Below are 24,232 nucleotides of genomic sequence, written 5' to 3'. Positions count from 1 at the left end.
AGGACCACCTACTTCTCCTGTTGGCCACTCCGCTCTAGGTCAGCGTGAGAGCCCAGCAGCCCAGTCAGCATGGTGACTGCCTGCGAGAGAGAGAGCCTGGCTGTGGGAGGCGGCAGCGGCAGTGGGAGAAAGACAGAGCCCCTCTCCCTGCCTCAGCAGGCCAATCTGGGGTGGTGCTTGGCGCCCGCATGTCCCCCCTACGTGTTGTCCCAGCTCCTGCAACTGGACTTTTGGTGTCTGGTCAGTGTTTCTGACTGGACACTGTTAGGTGCCATTTTCGACCAGTAGTCAACCCTACTACTGACACTCAAATCCACCTTAGTAGAGGGATGCTGCACAGGCTCTCCCCTGGCTGTTATTTCAGTTTGAGCTACAACAGCAGTCCCTCTGCATCAATTAAACAGGGTGTTGGAGCTACTGGATCTGTGTAAATGCAGATGTGAACCTTCCCCTAGCTTGCCTGTACATAGTTAGGCTCTCCATATCCCTGCCTATCTGGGGCCATTACTTTCCATGGCATGTAGGGCATGCAGAAGTACTGCCATGTAGCCACTCTGCCTATGCTTCACTCAGCATAGCCCCTGTGTGGGGTTAAGTGGTGCAAAGGGCTTTGCACTGATGCTCTGAACGATGGGTGAACTTCACTCTTAGAGAATACTGTAATAAAAGGAAACACAGGTAAATAGACACTTACATATTCATTTTTATAGGAAACTTTTCCTCAGATTGCAAAAATATTTTTATAGCAATCCCAGAAGGCTACAGTGTGCTTTTTTTGGATAAGCACAGCTCTGCATTGCAAGTATAAATGATGTCTCTCAATAGAAGCATCAGAGCTCCAATTATTTAACTCCCTATACTCGGTACTATTTTAACAGCTGGCCTCTGTCCTTTCTAAACACAACAACAACCCTACTGCTGATTTATGATTCACTGTGGTGTTTTACTGAACTAATGAGCCATAAAGGGCCTACTTTTTATGAGGAGATAATCAAGGCCACAAATTTATCACTACACTCTTTTATCTGTCATTATAAGACAGAATGTTGAATTGGCACTTGGATGATAAGATCAACTTTGTTTTCTTTGCCAGCATTAAAATGTTTCCCAAGCTAATAGATTTTTGTTTCAGTTTTGACACCTATCACTATTGATTCTAGCCTTGGCAAAGAAACTAAGGATTGTATATGACACTTTCACAGTCATCTTGGAAATGGTTAATGTCAAGTATCTTTAAGAATCATTTGTTGTAAACTGTGCCAATTCAAACTGTAAACATTTTCCATGTTCAAACTTTGCAGAAGTTGGGGAAAGAACAAAGCGTTTTCCTGTAGTGGACTTGCGTAGTGAGCAGCTTATCACGTATTTTGCTGTATCTGGAATAAAGATAGAATGACACATGCTGTGACAAGCCGTAAACATACCAAAACCACAAAAGCTTTTCTTGCAGTGTTTTCTAAAAGTTGAGTTGGGTTATTTATTATAGGCAGTTCTTCTCTGACAAAATTTTCACTCAGATCCAAATAAGAGACAAAAGAATCCAGAGAAATCTCCATTCATGTTGAACTCAATAAAGCAGCAAGTAATCCTGCCAATCTTGGGAAAGTAGCCCATCCTCCAGAACTCCTGGCCCAAATGCAAGTACTTGCTGAATGAAAAGATTTTATGATTGACTAAATGATTCTGCCAGGAACTGGGAAAAATTAGAGAAGCTTTTGAATTAAAATTTATTTATTTATAAAACTTTACACACTGACTTAGCCCCAGAGTGATTTTAGGTGAAATTACTTCACAAACAGGAGGCGCTAGGAGAATCAGATAGTGTGTATATAAAACCACTGGTGATTTTGCATTAGCGGTCTCCCTGATCTGCAGAGGTCATAAGTCTGTTGCAGCCATAGCTAGAGACTTGACTCTTTAGTTCAAGACAGCTATGGCAGCTATCACAGACAAACATTAAAGAAAACAGTAAGAACACATTTAATTGTTAGGTATCTTGTATAAGAAATTTAACTAAATAACAGGACTATCTACTGAGCTATGTAGAAAACTGATTAGGCAGCTAGTAGCCAAATATTTATATACTGAGCTTTTTCTCTCTCTGTTAGTCCATTGAGATGCTGTATAGTCCTAAGTAGGCAGTAGACCTGGAGGAAACAAACAGATGTGTTGGTAATGAAAAAAAATGTTCCTTGATTTACATGATAGAATAGATGACCTTCAAAACAGAAGTATAAGGCAGAATATACAAGTTCCCACACACAAAGAACTCCTATATTTATCATTTATACTGCACCAAGCTCTATATTATCTAGGTGCCAATACTATTATAAGAGGAGTTGGCAGCAACACCTATAGCTAAGGTTGCCTAACACTTTCCTTATAAAATCCTTTTTAAAATTGTTTATAACTTTGCCAACCATTACTCATTCCAGCTGAAATTTTCCAGGCTAGGGGCACTATTGCCAACACCCAGCATTCAAAAATCATGAGTCAAATCCCAGAATATCATGAGATTGGTCTCAAAATTGTGAATTTTTTTAAAAGAAGTAATATTAAATTGTGGGTTTGTCTGTCTTCTGATTTTGAACACCCCTTTCCTTACCCCCATGTGTATATGACAATTAGTGTTGCCGATTCTTGCAAAGTTAGAGTGAATCATGTGGTTTGTGCCCCTATATCCCTACATCAATTCATTATGTATCCTCTTAGTCCCACATCAACTTTCACCCCTCTCCCCAGCCCTCAGATAATTAGTTCTGCATTCCCTCCAGCCTCACATCTGCACCTTGCCTTTCAGCACAGCTCTGCTCCTCCTCCAGTCATCCCTCCAGTCTGTGGGGCAGCTTTGGAGGCTTTTCAGGTCATCCCCTTCCAGGCCTGGTGGGTCATCTCCAAAGGTATTTACTTCCAGTGGCTTGGGGAAGGGGACAGCTTCTGCTGCAGTCCTATTCTCCCTATTTCTAGGCTCAGTGTTGCAGGATGCAGGAGGGGGAAAAAGGGAGGAACAGAGAGGAGCTGACTCCTTTTTCACAAGAGGGAAGGGGGAAGAAGAAAGCAGAGGCACTGTAAGCTGCTGGGCTCTTTCCATCCTCCCCTCTTGAAAAAATGGTATCAGCTGCTCCCTCTCCATCTTCCCTTATCCAAAAATTCCCCTCAGCTCCTCAGGGAAGAGATCCAGAAGCAGCAGCTCTGATTTGCTGACAACAGAGAAATGGAGAATGTCATCAATAAGAGGGGGTTTTCTTCTTGACAGTCTGAAAATCAGTTCTGAAGGTTGCCATTCCCAGTGTCATCATTTGACTTGCTACTGAAGGGATCAGTTTCCCTCCAGGATCTTGAATTGAACCCAGGATTCTTGAGTCTCAACATTCCTCTGCTGCAAATATCTGTGAAACAATCTGGCAAGGTGTTTGTCTCATCTCCAAGCTAACTGAGTAACTGGTGGCAGTAGTAGGCTACTCCTCCACATAGAGGATGACAGCCTAATACTGCCACTAGTTACTCAGTTAGCTGTTAATGACCAGTGTGGGGGTCAGTATGGTTCCATAGGGTGGAATTTCTGTTTTTTACTTTGCTTTTTAAAAAAAAATCCTAGGAAATTAAATGTAAAAGAAAAAAATATGTTCAAAGAATGTTTGCAAAATCAAGCACTCAAACATTAGCAGGTGTCAGAATTAGGGTTGCCCAACATGGAGTTTGCCTAAGGATGCTGTAGTAAAAAATGATGTCCTTTCGCAGATGTGGGATTTATTGTGTCTGCTTTCTTGGACATGGCTGGAAAAGGAAAAGGACATGGCCAGATATTCTTGGCTGGGTTGAGAAGGCTGGAGACAACAGGCAGAGCCAATTTCTCAGTGATCTGCATCTGTAATGTGTCAAACAGGGAATCAGAGATCTCTGGTGCCATGACCCTTGTTCACATCTGGACAGTATTTGCCATTCTTACCAATAGCTGTTCATCAGTCTCAGTTCATCAGTTCATCAACAGTCTCAGTTCATCAGAAAGGAAACAGATGAGGCACTAATCTGATCTTCTGGTGAAGTGCCGTCTGTATATTTCTCAACATATCTGGTTCTTCTCATGGAGTCTTATCCCGTTCCTCAAATACAGGCAGATCCTTCTTCAGGTCTGAAGTATTGGTGCTGGTAAGGTAGATGGTGTTGGTGCCCAATGAGGAATATGTGCTAGTGAGGGTATATAGCGCTGAGGGGGAAGGTCTGGTGGATGAGTCAGTGCCAAGTTCACAGCTGGAGTTGGTCTCACAGCTTCCAAAATGACCTTCATGGAGTCCTGTATGAAAGATCACATGAGGAACTGAAGAGGGCCCTGAATGAGATTCTTCCATGATATATGGATTTCAGGCAGGAGAAGAAGTCTGGTATTCCAAGGTCAAGTTGGGGAGAGGGGGACTCTTCATATGCATCTCAAAATAGGTTGAAGGTACTCCAAGGTGGCTCCAGATCAGAACAGGAGAAGTTGGTACAAGAACAGAGTCAAGCAGTGGAAAAGCGTGCCGTGGGGTGACTAGTAGCTTTGACAGAAGACCCTCACCCACAATCCCTTCTTATAGCCAGGCTTCCATGGTCCACCTGATGAGATAGCTGGCCTTGAGCCACAAGGGAGGGCTCAGAGACAAAAAGAAAATCTGCTGTTGACCTCAGATGTGAGTCAACTGGGTTTGGGTACTTTTAAATCACCATTACTAGCTTTGGGACAGTAGGGCACACTCCTGGGATCAGACCTCTTGTATGGCACCATTCCCTGGGATATTGGACCCCTCTGTTGAGCTGCCCTAGTACTTGAAACTGGTGTTTAAGACTCCCTGCGCCCTACAATTACACATGCTCCCTCAAAGCTCCAATGCAGCTATGGGCACTCAGGCTTACCAGTTTAATTATTTCAGAAACACTGTGGCAGGAAAGTAAGGAACACAGGATTAGCAAAGGAATTTCCTAACTGCTTTGACTTTCCTCCTAAAGAACTTGAGAGCTACAGATCTTGAAAAAATAACAAAATAACAAAAATCCTGAATTGTGCTCCTCTTCCTTAGACCCCACTTACTCCTTCTTGTCAGTGCATAGTTCTTTAACGTTTCAGTTTGGGCAGAGCCCTTCCTGCTGTCTCTTTCTCTTGTAAGCCCTTATTTTATGCAGTGTTGCTCACCTGTATACACACACACACACACACACACACACACAGAATCCACTCTTAAATAGGGCCCCTGTCTCTCAGACATCGGCCCAAATTCTCAGGGCTTGTCTACACTTGAAACGCTATGGGGTACAGCTGCGGCAGTGCCGCTGTGCTACTTCCGTGTACCGGTTTCAGAGTAACAGCCGTGTTAGACTGTAGCTTTGCCAGTGGGAGAGGATCTCCAGTCAGTGTAGGTAATCCACCTCCCCGAGAAGCAGTAGCTAGGTAAACAGAAGCATTATTTCATCAACCTAGCGATGTTCACACAAGGCGTTAGGTTAGTTTAACTATGTCACTCAGTGGTGTGGATTTGTTCATATCCCTGAACAACATAGTTATGCCCATGTAAGTTTCCAGTGTACACTAACTTTGAGTCCAAACTGTGAAGGTCCAAATCACCTGGTCATACTTGCCCCACCCCTTGGCAGGACCCAAAAAAGAACATCTGTAGTTCCATGTAGATGAGCCAGCACTTAAGAGTCATTGAGTATGTCTACACTTCAGGTAGGCACCTGCAGTTAACCCATGCCACCTAACTCAGGCTTGGCTAAGCAGCTGTTTAACTGACGTTTAGACATTCGGGCTCAAATTGCAACCTGAGCTCTGGGACCCTACCACCTTGCAGGGTCCTACTGTCCAGGCTCCAGCCTGAGCCTGAATGTCTCCTCCACAATTAAGCAGCCTCTTATCTTGAGCCAGCCACAGGTTTTTAATGGCAGCGTAGACATTCTCCTTGACCGTCAGTCACCCCCAGACTGCAGACTTGATTCCTGTCAGTGCAGGGCCTTCAATAAACAGTCAAACACACTCCATCATTCAATATAATTATATCCCACTCTGTAATAGGCACTTCCTGTATGATCACTAAAGCTACTGAGGCCATAATTTGGTGAGGAGGAGATTATTTCCATCTCTGGTCCTGCTTTTGATTTAGCTGGTGCCAGATGAGGAATTTGCTACCAGTTTAAGGCCAAGAAGATTCTAGTCTTGAGCCTGTGATGAAAGGGGGAAGCCAGAGTGCATCCTGGCTCCTGTGTAACATGGGGTTCAGCATGGAGGGCTAGTCTTGGTACCACCCAATTAGCCTGTCAGAGCATTAGGCTGTAGGCAATGAGAAGCCAGATGAGCCTGGAATGTTAAGGGTCTCCCGCTGGTGTTGGGGACTGAAGGTGTGGCAAACTGCACATTGGCTTATTGAGTGTATCTCGCCCAGACACAGAAGGCATCAGGCACGAATGTCTGTTTGCAGTATGATGGCCTGGCAGTAGGTGCACTTCTTGTAGCCCTGATAAGGAGACAAAAGCTCCTAGTACATGGAAAGGGCTAACTACACTAAGCTATCCTATACTAATTAACTGTTTACACAAAAATCTTAAGCTAGGCTATGGAAAGGACTTGTGTAAGGATGAGTTCTGCACGCTCTTGGTGGTGCAGGTGAAGGAACTGAGGCCATTAGAATCATAGAATATCAGGGTTGGAAGGGACCTCAGGAGGTCATCTAGTCCAACCCCCTGCTCAAAGCAGGACCATTGAGGAGTTGCACTTCTTCGTACAGAACAGGACAATGATGTAACTAACATATGAGATCTCTTGTGCACCCCCGCAACAGACATGGCTTTTCAATGCAGTTTTGCAGCTCAATACTATGAGGATCATGTTCCACAGGTGGGAATGCACAGATACCATTAAACAGCTTCTAATATATTTAATATGTAAATAGATAGTTGATGTAGATTTTTTATAGTACTACTATTTTATCAGAACATCTTGCAATTCTGATAAAGGCAAGTCCATTGCCTTACAGAAGTCTAAATATAATATATATACACAGTTACCTTTATCAACCAAACTTGATATAATTTTTGTTGAGATTACAAGTTTATTTGACAAGACCTATTTTCCATAAAACTATATTTAATTCTTTACTAATTGTGTCCCATATCAACCTTGCCATGATTTTGCCTGGGATTTATGTCACACTAACTGGTGTACAGTTACCCAGGTTATATGATTTAGCCTACTAAAACATAAAAGTCCTGTATAACTTCCCCGATGTTAAAAGAGTTGTTAAAAATCAACATTAATGGTTCAAAGAGCTCAACCATTTATTTTAATACTCTTGGGTTCAAGTTATTCCTCTTCCTCTTATGATTTTAAAGTGTTCAACATCTTCCCTAGTTACTGAGGGAATAGAAAGTATTTCCTTACCACACTAAGGTCTGAATACATCCTGCTGCTTTTTTCCAAACACAGAACAACAATAGTCATTGAATATTCATGCTTTTTTTCTGCATGAATTTTGTTTATTCCTGATACAGTTAAAAAAAAATCTTTCTAATTATCCTTAACTCTACTGACCATAGATGATTCATTCTCATCTTTAGCCTCAATTATCAATTGTCTGCATTTCCTAACTACTGATTTGTATTCATTGCTACCAAATTCACCATCTTTTCCATCTGTTATATATTTAGGTTTAATTGCTAGTTTCGCTTCCTCTCTTACTCAGGATGTTTTTTTAACTGAAGCTTTCTTATATGATTAAAGAATTGTGGGTTTGGAGTTATAAATAATACTTAACACAGAATTATCATTTTTATGTCTAATTTTTTCTCCCCACTGGCCCTTTTTAAACACCCAAGTTCTTGTGCGTGGAGCATACTTGTTTCTCTTTCTTTCTTTGTCATTCATAGTTACAACAACATTTTCCTTAATCCCAATATTTGGGGAGAAACGTGTCTAACCAGTGAATGTCCTGCACTTTCTTGTTTGAAAGTATGTCCCTCAGGCATTCTTCCCCCTCCTTCCCTTCCTCCCCCTGTCCCCCGGGTTGAAAGATGTGATTGACAAATACAGAGGATAAAATTGGTCAAGGTCTTGCAGCTTTCTATTGCTCAAAGAAAAAAGATACAGCTGTTTTAGTCAATAGAAAAAATACTGTTTTAGCTGATTCAATGAGTGAAAGTAGAGTGAAGAGATTTATTTTCACTGGAGGCAAGGTTGAGTGCCTGAGACAGTTTGCCTACCCTGCTGAATATATATCCACCAAGTAGACATGCATGTGTCTAATTCAGATGCAGGTCCCTTTTCTGTTAGTATATTTGCTTTGTTTTTGCAGGTGAAGGATGCCATAGGGGAGATTTTTAATTGAAATCTGGAAGTGGAGGATAGACCTGGGAAAGCAGAATGACTTCCAGCTTTCACTTACAAATTAAATAAAATCCTAAGGGATCTTAAACTGGCAGATGTTTGGAGAAAATTAAATGCTAATGTGTGCAGTTGTACTTTTTACACCCATAGACATCAAATATATAAAAGCATTAACTTCTCTTCTGTCGCAGTGGGTGCACGATATATGCACAGGGTATAAGGTTAAATCTTATGAAGTAAGATGGAAACTCAATATCAAATTATGCACTGACAGCATAACGTGCCCAGGCAATCTCATCCTGAAAGTAGTTAATTGAATGGCTAGCAATCTTTTTTTTCCCCAAAAAAGTATGGCACTATTTCAGAATTAAAGCCCTTGTTGAATACTACAATGCAAATTATACCTGGAAGAATAAAGTAAATGAATAACTGGGATGGCATGAAATCTCTTGTGCATAGGCTTTTAATAGCTACTGTCACAGAAGGAAAATATTTTAAATGTTTTCCACTTAAGAACTTTGAAAATGATTTCTGGAACTCAAGAGAGTGGACAACTAATAATAATGGGAAAGGGTAAATGTTTGTCACGACGGTCATAAAAGTCATGCATTGCATCACTTTTCTTAGTAAAATCCATGAATCAAATCCTGGCCCTATTGTAGTCAGTGGAAGTTCTGCCATTGATTTCAGCAGGGCCAAGATTTCATCCCCCATTAAACTGTGCATGTGAATATGTGGGTGGACTATTAAGAAATGAGTGGGTAGGTGGGCAAATAAATACATAAAGAGTTATATAAATTATCTTTAGAAAGGCCTCAGAGAATAGCCCTTAAAACTGAAGAGAATACAGTACTGGAGGGGGCTGGGGGAACCAGTGTGACTACAAAGACTTAAAATACCAAGAAACAATGGAGGCCTTTGCCACAACTGCAGTCAGTCGAAGCACTTGAACTGGAACCATCCTGGTATAAACGAAAGGGAGCTGCTCACAGGGGTCCTCTGTAAGGGGTCTTTACCCTCTTGGTGGGAAACAGCCCAAATCTGTTAACTTCTCTTCTTATCCCGGGTTTTGGGGGATGGGAACACTAAGAGATGGGGTATGTGGTAAGGAGAGTACTGTTTTCCTTTTTATTCTAATACTTTATTTTAATTATTTTCCAGGTTGGGGCCAAAGAGGCACTGGTAGCTCAATCTTGTCTTGTGACTGTTTTTCTAGATTTTGGCAGACATACCTACAGCCTAAGAGAGGCACCTTTTCTGAGGATTCTATATTGAAATAAATAATTTAGAAATTCTGTTAATTGAGCATGCTGAACATGTTCACAGGTTATTGGTTATTAAATTTTAAAAAGCAATATAGCAAACAGACACTTGACCCAGCTGCTTAAAAAGATAACAAAATGGATTAAACTAAAGACGCAAGTCTTTTTCTTTCATCGTGGGAGATCAGACCTGCAACAATCTCTCTGGAGTGGTGGTAGCAGTAGCAAGGCAGGATGGAACTTATGCACCATTTTCCCTATATGAGTTTTATTTAGTGTCCAAAATGAATGTTGTAGATGCACTGAGACAAACCCACTCAACCATCTGCAAACTAGACTCATGCCCTTTGGAACTTGTGAAAGCTATGGGGAAACAGTAGGTCAGAATGAGAGCTGTCCTGGCTGTGAGATGAAGTGACAAAGATAATTACAACACCATATGATTCTCTGTGTCTTACTGGCAGAAGCACAGATTCTCTGTGTCTTTCTCATTTTGGCATCCCACGCCTTCTGGTATCTGGCTGAGTTTTTTGAGAATATCTGGAAACAAAACCTTCAGGGTTTTCGTGGGTCATTTAGCTCTTGCTTGCTGATCTAAAGCATTCAAGTGTTTGAAGTCTTTTTAGGGCAAACTCTGTATTTAAAATTAAGGTTGAAAATGTAACAATAGAAAAACATTACTATTCCTGACAGAATTCTGCATCCCTGTGGGGGTTCAGAATTCATATGGTCTGCATCTTTCTCTTCCCCCCATGCAGAAAAATGCAAAATAAATCTGCAGGGGGACATGTACCTCTTCCCCAGCAGCCCAGGCAGCGTGTCTCTTCTAACATGTCTGGGGCAGCCTTAGAGACACTAATCACTGGAGGGGGAGGGGGACTGGGCATGTATGCCTACAGGGGAGATGTTGATCTCTGTCAGGGGGCAGGGATGAGTATGCATGCGTACCAACAAGCAAGAGAGACCTGTGTGGAGGGGTAGGGCTTTTTATTATGCAGGAGGCAGGCTCTGTCCCTGAGGCAGAAATGTAACAGCCTGCCTGCTAGTTAATTGATCTCATTCTCTGAGGCAGAAATGTAGCAGCCTGGTTAGCACTCCCCTTAATAAGGATGGAAGAGGTCCTAGTGACCTTTACAACACGCATATGGTTAAGGTATTGCCACTTACTTTGTGGCATCTAACATTGTTAATGTTCCTATCATTAGTTAACTGTTCCAATCTTAGTCGGTTCCCCCAGGAGCATAAACCTGTAAAAAATTTAAGATCCCTACATTGCCAAAGTCATGTAAAGCCTTATAAATGACAGTAAGGGAATCAGCTAGGAAGCTCTATGTGCTTTCTCACTTTTTTCCTTTGCCAAACTGGCACAATGGGGTTAGATTACAGCTCAGAATTTGTTTGACTTACCCAATTAAAAAAAAGACATTGAGGGCAAATAAAACGTTGAATTGATGCATGAAACTAGAAGCTGGTATTCCAGCAACCACAGAGTGAAGAAGAGGTGGCAGTGGGCAACTGCTCCACCACTGGAACCGTCAATCGCTGAACATCTGAGAGAGGTCAAAAATACAGTCTTAAATCCAACCAATTCAAGCTTTGGGTGGGTTCAGTTTGATCTGAGCCTACTCCTGTGGTTTTGATTTGGGATCATATCTGATTTTGGATCCTTCCAAACTGGAAGGAACCTATTTTCCATTTCTGGTTTGGATGTGACTAAAATCTCATGAAATTTTAGCCCAAGATGGTGGAACTCATGTAAGAATAGCTAATCTTATTTTCACCAGGGAACTGAAATGTGGTCTAGATGAAATTACTATAAGGTGGGGGCATAAATGGTTGAAAAACTCTACTCAAAGAGTAATTATCAATTGTTCACTGTCATATGAAGAGGAGTTATCAGCACTCTGGAGGACAGGATTAGAATTCAAAATGACCTTGATAAATTGGAGAATCGTCTGAAATCAAGATGAAATTCAATAAAGACAAGTGCAAAGTACTTCACTTAAGAAGGAAAAAATCAAACGCACAACTACAAAATAAGGAATATCTGGCCAGGCAGCAGTACTGCTGAAAAAGATATATGGGTTAGAGTAGCTTACAAATTAAATATGAACCAACAATGTGAGGCAGTTGCAAAAAACACTAATACCATTCTGGGGTGTATTAACAGGAGTGTTGCATATACGACAAAGGTGGTAATTGTCTGGCTTTACTTGGCACTGGTGGGGCCTCAGCTGGAGTACTGTGTCCAATTCTGAGCACCACACTTCAAGAAAAATGTGGACAAACTGGAGAGAGTCCAGAAAAGAGCAGATTTGAGGACTTCAGTAGCTCAGACATAGGTGAGAGGTTTATTGCAGGAGTGGGTGGGTGAGATTCTGGGCCTGCATTGTGCAGGAGGTCAGACTGGATGATATAATGGTCCCTTCTGACCTTAATATCTATGAATCTATGAATAAACATTTATCAAATAGTCAATAAAATGCCAGGACAATCAGAACCAAGCACTTCCCAAAGTACCCAGCCAGGTCCAGGACAACGGATTAGCAAAACTGGATGACTTTCATGTATGAAAGTCTGAGCAATTTAAAATGACATTCTACTTTTTTTTTTTTTTCTGTTTGGTGTTCTGTAATGTAATTTAAATGAAAATTCAGGATTATAACGGCAATGCAGGGTATTAAATACAAAGTGTTTGTAATTTAACTTTCGTGTGCTTAGGAAATGCTAAATAGTTATTGTGACTTTTTTTCTGTATTGTAGTTTAAATAAATTACCAGAACAACTGAAACTGGTGTGATTATTGTGCATTATTTTGACAAATAAAATCTTTAATATTTTGGCACATAATCCCCCTAGAGGTAACATTATTTAATGTAACCAATGTATATACTCAGATGAGAAGAGCATTCTTTTACTGTTTATAGCTAATTCTGTTTGAGGAAAAGAATATGCAAAGGCATGAAAAGCAAGCCAGTGAAGAAAGCAAACTGCAAACTGAATTTTCCCTGATAAGATAGACAGAGCTATCTTGGATTGTTTTCCTTTATTAACTAGTACATCTTAATGGCATAGCTCATTCACTGTCCTTCAAGAACAAAACAGCATGAAAAATTAGTGAAAAGGTTTATCAACATGGAATTGTTCACAGGATTAAATGAGTGCAAGCAGTTTCCACGACTCTACAAGCTGTTTCTTTATAACAATATGGTGAATTACTGTCATTCCTATGACTGGTGGACATCTGTCCCGCCCTTACTGAAGTCAATGGGAATTTGGTCTGTAGCATTTAGACACAGCTCAATAATTATTTGTCTTGTTTATGACTAAAACTCGTTGGGAATTTTCCTACTAAACTTATATTTTGGTCAGAAAAAGCCATGAAATGAAATAGTTTATGGAAACATTTTTGTTTTGACAAACATCCACCAAACATCTGCTAAACATATGTAAGGTTCCATTGGAAACCTGCATTGTTTCCTGCCTGTTCATCTATTGGGCTGCAAGTGAGACCAGGCTGCCAGGGTCCAGAGCTTCAAAGTAGCCCTGCTATGCAGGCTGTCCTAGGGCTGGGGATCCCAGGACTTCCTGCATCCAGAGGCAGATTATGGTTTTGTGGGGCCTTGGGCCAGAGCAAATTGGGGCCCCTCCCGACCCCTTCCACCTGCAGTCTACTCCGACACCCCTTGTCCCCGTGCACTTACCCCATTTCCCCTGCATGAGTGCTAGGCACGCAGAGTGGGTCAGGGCATGGGGGACACCCATTTTTACAGGACCCCCCAATTGGTCGGGGCCCCTGAGCACACGCCCTGTTGGCCCAGTGGCTAATCCGCCACTGCCTGTAGCCAAGGTTCTGGGAAAGCCCCAGCTCTCCTCGCTGTCGCCCCTGAATCCCTAGGCACAGGGTGAGGAGTTCCCTGGAGTTAGGACAGTCAGCTGCTCAGTTTCATTTTGGAAAAAAATCTAATCAAAATGTTTCAGTTTTCCCCCAATTTTTTTTTTTTTTTTTTAGAATTTCCTTTGTGCTGGAAATTTTGAAAGTGTAATTTTGTTTGGGATCCAGAACTAAAATATTTTTGAAATGTTGGAATTTCCAGGTTTCAACAAGCTCTGTTTTGGATAACCTGGCTCCTAACTAAGTGATTGACTATGGGGTCACTTAAGATATTATTAGGCTAACCAATTCCATTGGGTGAAATGCAGGACCAGGACTTTCTAGCTACACTTTTTTATGGTCGAAAACAACAGCTTTTTGCTTTATGTTACAAAGGTTAGTGTTAACAGATTATGCACATTAAATTCTTTATTGCTTTAACAGTGAACTGTTTTATTATGGCCAGTCTAGTAAAATCAAAAAGGGGACTTGTTACTTAGAACCGGGCCCTGCTTGGTGATCTCTCTTGCCACAAAGCGCAGAACAAGAGTTGTTCTCTCTTGCCACAGAGGTCAGGACAATAGGCAGTGGGTTCAAACTACAGCATAGCAGATTTAGATGAAATCTCAGGAAAAACTTCCTAACTGTAAGAACAGGGGGACAATGGAACTGACTGCCTCGGAAGGTTGTAGAAGCTCCTTTATTGGAGGTTTTCAAAAGGAGGCTTAGACACAACAAATACATTCACACACAACAAATGCATCTTGGCAGAGGCTTAGCCTAAATGACCCTTGTGGTCCCCTCTACCCTATTATTCTATGATTCTATAAGTACCTGTCCCAAGGTGGTGAGCACCTTCAGTTCACTAAACAGCTTGCAAAGGGCTCTCAGTATCTTTTAGGATTATGTCTTTAAAAAGAGAATCATAAGGGCAAGGGGCTTTTTATGCAAATCCAAGTATTCACTTCAGAAAGACTAGTCTTGATGTATTTCCTTGCAAATTCTGCATACCCGTTTGCAATCAAAATATCTTCTCTTTGTTCAAAGTGCTGTCAGCTTTGGTAAAGGGTCCTCCACCTGACATAAGGTACAATATGAATGCCACTCTTGTTCTTAAAGAAGGAAAATCCAAATTATATTTCCACATTCTTGATGAGTTAGTGCCCACATTCTAGTTAAGTTTTGGGCTAAATGGTTGGAAGCTATCCAAAAATACTATTTAATGGCATTTAAACAGAATTTTTTTAAAAATAAAGCTCATAGGATAATGTCCACTCCTTGACAAATGTTACTAAGTTAAATAGTCTAGCTTAGAGATACCTATCATTCCTCAAGTACTGATAGCCATGTTAAGTGAAAATTCTTATTCAAGGTCACATAGATTTTAGATAAATTAAAACCATGTTTTGACTCTTTGTTGTCAGGTTAACCTTACCTGAATTGACTTCAGTTTCTTTGCAGGGGTCCCATTACCCCATAATCTTTTCCAGTTGCTGTGGAACAGCATGAAAAAGATGCTTGAGGTTGCATCCTTAATTATTTGGTAATTAACATGTATCATTTGATTGTTTATATAGCAACTTTGATACCAGCTTAGCTTTATCTACCAGACAGGGAACAAAGGATACTTCCCAAGAAGGCCTTTTGATAGAAATAGCTTCATTTTCCTCAAATCCTGGTAGCCTAAATAAAGTGAGGTACATTACAACACTGGGTCTCAGTCCCGACTGAAATACATAATTGCAGGACAAAACAATTAAGCCCCTACCCTATAGAAACATGAGCACACACTTTACATGTGATAAGTCCATTTAACTATATGGGACTACTCAAGCATGTAAAGTTAAGTATATTTTCACAGGGTCAGGGACTTATGCAATTGGGTTTCAGAGGGCTAAACAATCATCTGCCACAGAGGAACCCTGGGACAGTTGCATAGGGGCCTACAAAATTGATCATGGAGAATTACCAGGAGATCTCCCCTTGTGATGTGAAGGATCTGGGGAAGGGGAAGGGGTAGAAAGTCTGGCCTACAATCCCCATGGTTCCTGGGAATCCACTGTGAGGGAAGCCCCTAGATTAACAAACAGGAGGCACAACATGGAACAATAAACAGAGGGAATAATTGGAGAAGAGAATCTCCAACATTGACACCATCTGCTCACATGAAAAGAAATGTTCTCGATTTGTGCTTAGGAGGACACATTTCAAAAATATGTTGCTATGCCCTGGAAAATTAACAGTATTTTTCATTTAACCAAATGGTTTCTCACTACATTAAAAGGGATGCAGAGAAGAAAGTTATTTTTAAAAATCCATGGTAAACAAGGTCAAGCTGTCTACAATGAATAATGGGAGGGTGGGCTTTGCAAAAGCACCTGACTGATTTATGAGCACAACTCCCTTTGATTTAAGCACTTTTGAAAATCCAAACCTTGGGAAATATTTTTCTTACTAGATACAACAGTTTTTTTTAACAAACAACCTCTATAAATGTTAACAGCATATGGTATTTTTATTCCTGTGAAAGGAGAAGATGTAGCAGTATAGTGGATGCTCAGGCAATCCAAAAATACTTACACTATCAGTCCTAATTCCAGTTATTTCTCAACTTTCTATCATATCATCTCTCTAATCTATCAAGCAGACAACGTATTCTAAAACCTTTGCATTTGTAGCACTTGGGTAAAAGCTATCAAAATTGATAAATAAGAAGGAACCAGTATCTTTCATTCTTAATTTCTAGAAAAGAAATTGATTGGAGAAAAGTTCAATAAATACATCAGTCACCTTAAGTTGTGACAATGGTGGTACAATGGCCAGAGACTGTCAGCAGCATATATAACAAATAGAAACATGGGGAATCTGATAACAATGAGTATAAATTGGCAGTTGGGAAAGGCAGGCAATTGATAAAGGAAGCTAAAGATATCACTGAAAATTCTATGGCCGGTATGGTTAAGAATAAGAAGGAATTCTTTAAATATATCAGGAACAAATGAAATTCTAGCAATGGGGTCTGTCCAATATTAAATAAAGATGGCAACACTGTCAATTGTGATGCAGAAATAACAAAATAGTCAGTAGTCAACAGTATTTCTTTTCTGTGTTTGGAAAGAAGCAGGATGATATATTCATATCTTAAAGTGATGAAGAACTACTTTCTGTGCCCTCAGTGACTTGTAAAACAGCAATTATTACATTTAAACATTTTAAAGTCTCCAGGACCAGATAACCTGAACCAAAGTCTAGTTAAACAAAATCGTTGAGGAGCTCTCTAAACCCACTAATATCAATTTTTAACAAACAGTGTAAGTTCCAGAGGACTGTAAAAAGCTCATATATATAAAGTGTAAATTAGATTAAATGGGTAAGTAGAGGACTATTTGCTTGACATTGATCAGATGCAAAATCATTGAAAGGCTGGTATGGGACACAATCAGTAAAGAATACAAGGATGGCAGTATAATTAGTGTCAATCATCATGATTTTATGGAAAAAAAGGTCTTGTCAAACAAACTTGATATTGATTTTGATGTGATTACAAGTTTGGTTGCTACAGGTAACTGTGTTGACATAATATATACATAGTCTTCTGTAAGGCAATTGACTTAGTCCAATATGATATTTTGATAAAACATACTATACAAAAATCAATGTAGCCCATATTCAATGGATTAAAAACTAGTAGACTGATAGATTGCTAAAACTATTTGTAAATGGGAAACAGTCATCCACTGGAGGTCTTAGTGCAGTGGAGCAGGGATTTGTTCTTGGCCCTTTGTCAAAGATCTGAAAGAAAATATAAAACCATCACTGGTAAATTCTGCAGATGGCACAAACATTGATGGAATGGTTTTATAATGATGGGGAGCAGGTCTGATATGTATCCCAACCTGGATTGCTTGATAATGTGGGCTTATTTCAACAATGTGCATTTTAATACAGCCAAATGCAAGGTCATGAATCTAGGAATAAAAAAAATGTAGTGAGAATCAAGATATAATGTGGTGACACTGAAAAGGATATCAGGGTAATAGTAGATAACCAACTGAACATGAGCTCCCAGTGCAATGCTGTGGATAACGGGGTGGATGCAATGTTCAAATGTATAAGCAAGGGAATATCAAAGAGGAGTAGGGAAGTGGTATTACCTCTGTATACCACATTAGTGAGTCCATTACTGGGATACTTTTTCTTGTTCTGGTGTCCATGTTTCAAAAGGATATTGAAAAATTAGAGAGGATTCAGAAAAAAGCTACAAGAATGAGCTGATGTATGGAAAACAAGCTTTATAGCAAAAAAAGACCCCAGAAGCTTAATCTATTTAGTTTATCCAAGAGAAAAGCTACTTACACAGGGATTTCCAACAGTAGGCAACTCTTTAACTTGAAAGCAAAAGGTATAATGAGATTGAATTGTGGGAAGCTGTGGATAGACAAAGTCACAGTAGACATAGGGCACACATTTGTGAGGATAACTAACCACTGGAACAAATTACTTAGAGATGTGGTATATTTCCCGTCACAAAAAAATCAAGACTGGATATGTTTATAAAATATATGTTATATGTAACTATGTTCTATATCTCAAAATAGAAGTTATGGCTTGATGCAAAATTAATGGGTGAGGTTAAAGGTCCCTTCAAGCCTTAAAATCTATATGTCAATGACCTTCGTAAAATCTAGGAATCATATAGCCAGACAAATACTGTCCTGCATTACAGGTGCTAACATGGAACTCATAGGATGGGAGGATTTCCAGCTGATATTTGCATTCAGGAAGGAATTCCCTTTGTTTTGGTTAGATGGAGGTTTTGTCTTCTGCAGTAGCTAAAGGGTTTTTTTTTTCAAACCCCCCCCCCCCATTTGCTTTCATAAAAGAAAAAAACATAAAACACAGTAAATTAATACTTCAGCTGTTTGTTGTTAGAAACACAATACTCTTTAAGATTAACCACACAGAGGCCAGACCTGACCTATCTGGAAGAGAGCTAATACTGTAATGGTTATGAAATTTTCCTGAGCAGAACTCAGAGGGAAGCAGAGATGGAGAGCAAAGGTCTTTGTAGTGCATGCAGGTGGAAACTGTTCAAATTATACAAGGCCATTAGCTAGCTGAGAAAAGTTTGACTGGACATGGGGGAGGATTGAAAAGAAAGTATTAACACTCTGTCTTCCAAAATCATGCTACAGAAGCACACCAAAAGTACAATATGCACATCATACAAATACATATTATTTTACATACATATTATTTGTCCCAAACAGAGTAGCTCCTAAGAAATGTGGACCTCAAGCCTTGTAAAAATGCAGTGATTGCTTTAGGCCTGTTTTCTAAAGGATTCTGTAAGGGAATTCAAGCTCAGCAGAATGTTAGTAGAGAGACTACCAGTATGTAAGTAGGTTGGTGTATGTGCAGAATCATCAGGTAATAACTCTCTGCTGCTTAGTTGGCTGATTCAAGAAGGGGCAGGGGGAAGGTGCAAATTCTCTGCCATCCATCCTTCTGAAGCAATGACTTCAGGAAAGGTCATGAACTAATTATGTTCATAAATGATCTAGAGGATGGTGTGGATTGCACCCTCAGCAAGTTTGCAGATGACACTAAACTGGGAGGAGAGGTAGATACGCTGGAGGGTAGGGATAGGATACAGAGGGACCTGGACAAATTGGAGGATTGGGCCAAAAGAAGTCTGATGAAGTTCAACAAGGACAAGTGCAGAGTCCTGCACTTAGGACGGAAGAACCCCATGCACCGCTACAGACTAGGGACCGAATGGCTCGGCAGCAGTTCTGCAGAAAAGGACCTAGGGGTTACAGTGGACGAGAAGCTGGATATGAGTCAACAGTGTGCCCTTGTTGCCAAGAAGGCCAATGGCATTTTGGGATGTATACATAGGGGCATTGCTAGCAGATCGAGGGATGTGATCCTTCCCCTCTATTCGACATTGGTGAGGCTTCATCTGGAGTACTGTGTCCAGTTTTGGGCCCCACACTACAAGAAGGATGTGGAAAAATTGGAAAGTGTCCAGCAGAGGGCAACAACAATGATTAGGGGACTGGAACACATGACTTATGAGGAGAGGCTGAGGGAACTGGGATTGTTTAGTCTGCGGAAGAGAAGAATGAGGGGGGATTTGATAGCTGCTTTCAACTACCTGAAAGGGGGTTCCAAAGAGGATGGCTCTAGACTGTTCTCAGTGGTAGCTGATGACAGAACAAGGAGTAATGGTCTCAAGTTGCAGTGGGGGAGGTTTAGGTTGGATATTAGGAAAAACTTTTTCACTAGGAGGGTGGTGAAACACTGGAATGCGTTACCTAGGGAGGTGGTAGAATCTCCTTCCTTTAGATATTTTTAAGGTCAGGCTTGACAAAGCCCTGGCTGGGGTGATTTAGTTGGGGATTGGTCCTGCTCTGAGCAGGGGGTTGGACTAGATGACCTCCTGAGGTCCCTTCCAACCCTGATATTCTATGATTCTATGATTCTAATTAAATGTTTGCACCTTTAATTCTGCCACCTAATGTTTCTATACAGAATTGCAAGAAATTTTGAACTAAGTTCTTCCCCCAATCTCCCCCATAAATACTACACACACAGCCAAACCCGAAGTTTCACTGAAGTAAGTGTTAAAACTCCAAGTGACTTCATTGGGAACAGAATTTGATCCATAGGTTCCTTGAAAAAAAAAGGGGGAGGGGGGTTGATCTGGTAACTTATGTAGTTTCAAATGGCAGCCATTGTGGAAAAATTAAAAGTTAATATTTTCTTTACTGTTCCCTGCATACTCTTATTGGGCGTTGATTCCTTCAGAGCATTTCACTTTAAATAATGTCATGTAAATATTCAGAAATTATAGAGGATGAATTGACCTTCAACATCTTAGCATTACATAATTTGAGGACAAATGTTCCTAAATTGATATAAACAGGCAAAATGTTACAGAGCTATATTGCAATGCTCATTGTACACCTGAAAATCCAACACAGAAAAACTGCAATTTGCTCATCCTCTGAAAAGGCAAGTGTCTTGCATAATGGAACAGTCTAATTCCTAATAATTCAATCTCAAAAGCTAATTTAAACTTTTTTATGGACTTGAGAAACAGATCTTTGAAGGTCCTTAATGAGATTATGCTCATTCATAATAGCAACAGGACAGATAATCTTTTCCAATTTTCCTTTTGCATCCAATGGGTAATTATAGAGAACAGAAAGTCTTGTTCGGATTGTGCATATGGATTTGAATTTTTCTCCTGTTAGATGAAATGGAGACATTATATTCACAGCCCTTCATGGAATCAATAGCAAAATTAATACATCTGTCTTGAATGCATCATATATGACCTATGCTTACAAGGTCATATATGCACCCTCCAGCCACATATGGATACCCTACTTAAGCGATGAATGCAAAAGAAAATGTAAGAGATCAAAACTGGGACAAGTTTAAAGCAATCCAAGGTGAATTAATAGACTGAAGATTCATTTGCACATACTGTCAACTTTCAAAATATACCAGAGTACTATACCAGAGTAAGCAAGCAAGACTACAGGATCCACTCAGGAATCAGTGATAGACAGGAACAAAAGATTTGCCCTACTGGATCAGACTCATAATCCATATACTCTAGTATCATGTCACCAACCTGGTCAGCACCAAATGCTTGAGAGGAAGTATTAGAAATAAATAAAGAGATTGGTTTAAAACCTGAAGCATGAGGTTTAGTAAGCCTTCTAAAAATTTTTAATCATTATTAATTAGTGTAACTTCTGGATATTCTTGACATCCATATAAATATCTAGTACCTCTTTGAATCTTTCTTAGTTCATAGCCTCATTGTGTGGCACTGAGTTCCACAATTTAATTCTGCACTGTGTGAACAAAAATGTTGATCAGTTTTTAAATATGCCACCTTTCAGTTTCACTGCTTGTCCCCTTATTGTGTTATAAGACAGAGAGAACAGAAATTCCTGATCCACCTTCGCTATACCATTCATTATTTTACATACACACGTTCCAATGTATTCATCTTTTTTCTAAGATAAACAATCCCAACTTTTTTAATTTATCATCATATGAGAGTTTTTCATTCCCCTAGCCACCCTGGCCACCTTTTTCTGAACTCTCTCCAACCCTACAATATCTTTTTTGACATGATTGACCAGTACGGCAGAGTATTCCAGATGAGGGAGAACCATTGATTTGTATAATATCATTAGAATAGTCTCTATATTATTTTCCATCCAATTCCTTATGCAACCATAGTTATGCTTGCTTTTTTTGACTGCTGCTGTACATTAAGCAGAGGTCTTGTTTGAGGTGTCCAAAGTGATGCTCAAGTCCTTTTCCTGAGTTGATGTTAGTTCAGAATCCTGTACGGTATATGAATATTTCTGCTTTTTCCCTCCAATGTGCATTATTTTGAATGCATAAACATTGAATTTCTTCTGCCATCAAATTGTCCATTCAGCTAGCTTGGGTAGGTTCCTCTGAAGTTCCTCACTGTCCACTCTAGAACTTGACTATTCTACATACTTTTCTGTGACCTCTAAGTTTTAGTACTTCACTGCTTACCCCCTTTTTGAGATCCCTAATATATTAAATGGTTCTGATCTTCTCCACTGTAGCTTTTTACTTAAGCATGAGTTGGTTTGAAAAATGAAATTCCTCCCATACAGTGTATTACCCATTATCTTAATATAGGAGTCAACAGCCACAAAGTTAATTGAGGTTAAATATGACATAGTGTTGAACTGTGTTTCAATTAAATTTTCTTCCACTAGACCACATCTTCAAGAATCCATTAATCTTTCACTCTTCCTCATTCAAGACCTTTACCCCAGTCACAGTGATCACCCTCCAGCAAAAAAGGGTTGGATATAACTCCGTCCAGAGACGGTCAACACTGCTTGCTGAGGGACAGCAAAGTACTTACTTGTTCCCAACCCTTTTTGACCTTTTCATTCAGCAATGGATTTGGCAGGGGATACAAACACAGATTATGCACAGCCTCTATCAGAACTACATGGAGGTTTTTGGGCAAAATCTTAACTAAGGCCCCTCATCTTTCAAAAAAAAAAATACCACTGAGGGGAGGCCTCCTGTGTGTGTGGGCATGTGTGTGTGTGGGCGTGCACACAAGTGGACGTGGGCATGCGTGCATGTGTGGAGGATGAGATCACTCCCCAGATGTGGCTCCTGTCCTGAAGAACTAGGACCAGCTCCCTACTCTGGATGATGTGACCTGGTGTGTGGGGTTGCGGTATCTCTCTTTTGACCCAACAGTCCATCCACCATCAATGGATAGGCTGCCGGGCAACTTAAACGATGCTGCAATCCCATGCACCAGGTCGCAATACCCAGACTGGGGAGCCAGCCAGACTAGCCTTCTTGTTTTGGGGGCTCTCAAATGGGCCCTTTTGTTCCCCCTGTCTAGGTGGCCCTGGCAGACCACACTTCTTAGTCTGACCTAATTAATTAGTTTCATATCAATTAATGAGTTTCATATCAGGTTTTCTTAACTATGAAATCTTACTTGCTACTGAAACTCTCAAATTTTGCTTAAAAGAAATCTTTAGTAATAGCTGGAAATATTTTCACTCCTACTGTTGATTTTTAACAGATAGGCATGGCTACCTCAAATGTGCTACTTAGTATTCTTTTCATTAGGTTGCACGCTGTAGAGTAATTTATGTAATGTGTTATCATAGAATCATAGAATATCAGGGTTGGAAGGGACCTCAGGAGATCATCTAGTCCAACCCCCTGCTCAAAGCAGGACCAATCCCCAACTAAATCATACCAGCCAGGGCTTTGTCAAGCCTGACCTTAAAAACCTCTAAGGAAGGAGATTCCACCACCTCCCTAGGTAACGCATTCCAGTGCTTCACCAGCCTCCTAGTGAAAAAGTTTTTCCTAATGTCCAACCTAAACCTCCCCCACTGCAATTTGAGACCATTACTCCTTGTTCTGTCATCTGCTACCACTGAGAACAGTCTAGAACAAGCAAGGATATTATTATTGAGGTAATCCCTTGATTTAAGACAAATTGTGAATTACTACAGAGAGAAAGTTCAGTCATTTTGGTCAGCATCTCATTTTTGCAATTTAATGAACTGCTCCCACTGACAGGATACTTATTCACAAGTGAATATGAATATTGAGGGAAATATTATTTACACAGAAAGTTAACAGATTAATAGAAATAAGATATTATTATTTTCATGTAAAACATCTGCTAGCTCTGCTTTCTGCTTTTACATGGTGATGTTCACAATGGGAAAAAACAAACAAACAAAAAACACACCTGTAATTTATCTCCCAGATTTTATGGAGGACAATAAAGATACAAACAGAAACTGTGAACTTTTCTCTGTGTGGTATTCAACAGTCATCCAGTTCACAGAATAGAGAGACAGAGCCATGGGTCCATGGAAGCCTATACTACTGCATAAATATGTTATTACGAACAAACTGGATAATTTTTAAGGTCAGTAGTTTCATTCCCCAGAACAGCACTTTGCATGAAACAAACCTTTAGGTCACTCATTCAGATTTTAGTGAATGCCAGTCATATAAAAATAGGATAATTAGAGCACTGAGATGGGTATCAGCGGATACTGACTTTTCTGTACATACTGTATGAATAAAGGAATATTTAAGAAACTTGCTTGGTAGAGAGATTATAGTATACAAATGTGATTGACAGCTGATCTTGAGAATGTCAGTACTGCCGTCGTGAAGTTG

General features: G+C 40.1%; 1 protein-coding gene and 1 pseudogene across 1 annotated transcript in view; one reads left to right on the top strand and one right to left on the bottom strand.

Annotated features, from left to right (window-relative positions):
• The window catches only part of GPC5 (glypican 5), a 595,791-nt gene that overhangs the window by 112,517 nt on the left and 459,042 nt on the right, over window positions 1-24,232 (bottom strand). The window lies entirely within an intron of this gene.
• On the top strand, window positions 10,696-10,802 carry LOC140905653 (U6atac minor spliceosomal RNA; annotated as a pseudogene).

Source organism: Lepidochelys kempii, chromosome 1, assembly GCF_965140265.1.
Source record: "Lepidochelys kempii isolate rLepKem1 chromosome 1, rLepKem1.hap2, whole genome shotgun sequence".
Taxonomy (NCBI): Eukaryota; Metazoa; Chordata; order Testudines; family Cheloniidae; genus Lepidochelys; species Lepidochelys kempii.
The sequence above is the reverse complement of the archived record's forward strand: the minus strand, read 5'-3'. Positions and strand labels throughout refer to the sequence as shown.